Here is a 2,092-nt window from a genome sequence, read left to right on the forward strand (position 1 = left end):
GCATCCTGAGTTGTCTGATTTTGAGCTGAAAGTCTTGTATCACAGGAAACTCTTCAGTCCCAGCAAACTGGGATGGTTGGTTGCCCAATAATATCATTCTTCTTCTAAGAAATCCAAATCACACTCATCTTATATCTTTTACTGAATATTTCATCTAAGCGTATATGTGAGCAAAAGACCAAAAGTTAAAATCCATAATGGAGAAAAATATTAACAATTTTCCTTAATCAAAGTCCTCTATTTCTATTGTTAAAAAAAGAAAATATCATGCCTGCTTCCACAGCACATATACTATAATTGGAATGATACAGAGAAGATTAGCATGGCTCCTGTGCAAAAATGACATGCAAATTAATGAAGCATGCCATATTTTTTGTAGGGCTTTTAGTAAGAGGTCAAAGTTAAGAGACTATCAACTTATTACAGATTGCTCTTTAAGTAGGTGATTATATACAAACCTCATGGTAATCACAAACCAAAAATCTATAATAAATATGCAAAAAATAAAGAGAAAGGAACTCAAACATAATACTAAAGAAAGCCATCAAATCACAAGGGAAGGGAGAAGGAGAAGAAAGTAACAGAGAAAACCAGAAAAAACTAACAAAATGGCAATAAGTACATACTTATCAACAGCTACTTTAAAAGTTAGTGGACTAAATGCTCCAAGCAAAAGACATAGCATGGTTGAATGGATAGAAAAACAAGAGCCATATGCTACATATAAGAGATACAAGAGACACACTTCAGACCTAAAGGCACTCACAAACTGAAAGTAAAGGAGTGAGAAAAGATACTCCATGCAAATGGAAATGAAAAGAAAGCTGAGGTAGCAATATCTATATCAGACAAAATAGATTTTAAAATGAAAACTGTAACAAGGACAAAGAAGGGCATTACATAATGCTAAAGGGAACAATCCAACCAGAGGACATAACACTTGTAAATATCTATGCCCCCAACTTAGAAGCACATCAATATGTAAAGCAATTATTAACAGATATAAAAGGAAAAATTGACAGCAACACAGTAATACTGAGGAAACTAACACTCCACTTACATCAATGGATAGATCATCCACACAGAAGATCAATAAGGAAACATTGGCCTTAAGCAACACATTAGACCAGATGGACTTAGTAGATATATTCAGAACATTACATCCAAACCTGAAGAATACACATCTTTTCAAACGCATATGGAACATTCTCCAGGATAGATCACCTATTAGGCCATAAAAGAAGTCTCAATAAATTTGAGAAGACTGGAATAATACCAAGCCTCTTTTTTGACCACAGTGGTATGAAACTAGAAATCAACTACAAGACTAAAACTGGAAAAGTCAAAAATATGTTGGGATTAAACAAAATGCTCCTGAACAACTATTTTTTCAGTGAAGAAATCAAAGGAGAAATAATAAAATACGTGGAGACAAATGAAAATGAAAATACAACATAACAAAATTTATGGGATATGGCAAAAGCAGTACTAAGAGGAAAGTTTGTAGTAACACAGGCCTACCTCAAGAAATAAGAAAAATCTCAAATAAACAATATAAAAATACACCTACAGGAACTAGAAAGAAAGAAGAACAAACAAAGCCCAAAATCAGTAGAAGGAAGGAAATAATAAAAATCAGAGTGAAAATAAATGAAACAGAGACTAAAAAGATAATAGAAAAGATCCAGCTTGGATCCTGGGCATGGATCTACACACTGCTCATCAAGCCGTGCTGTGGTGGCCTCCCATATAGAAAATTAGAATGACCTACAACTGGGATATACAACTGTGTACTGGGGCTTAGGGGAGGAAAAAAAAAAAGAGGAAGATTGGCAACAGATGTTAGCTTAGGGACAATCTTCCTCACCAAAAAGCATACTTTAAAAAAAAAAAGAGAACTACCGTATGATCCAGCTTTTCCACTTGTGGGTATTTATCCAAAGCACATGAAAACAATAAATCAAGAAGATATAAGTACTTTATGTTCATTGCAGGATTATTCACAACAGCCAAGACTTGAAAACAACGTAAGTGCCCATCAATGGATGAATGGATAAAGAAGATGTGGTATACATACACAGTGGAATACTAC

The 2,092-nt window shown here is 34.1% G+C and overlaps 1 non-coding gene across 1 annotated transcript; it reads left to right on the forward strand.

Annotated features, from left to right (window-relative positions):
* The first annotated feature begins 271 nt into the window (after window positions 1–271).
* LOC139083145 (U6 spliceosomal RNA) lies at window positions 272–374 on the forward strand. The gene has a single exon (XR_011539714.1). It is a non-coding gene; the product is annotated as a U6 spliceosomal RNA (small nuclear RNA).
* Window positions 375–2,092: the final 1,718 nt, after the last annotated feature.

Source organism: Equus przewalskii, chromosome 4 (assembly GCF_037783145.1).
Source record: "Equus przewalskii isolate Varuska chromosome 4, EquPr2, whole genome shotgun sequence".
NCBI classification, from domain to species: domain Eukaryota; kingdom Metazoa; phylum Chordata; class Mammalia; order Perissodactyla; family Equidae; genus Equus; species Equus przewalskii.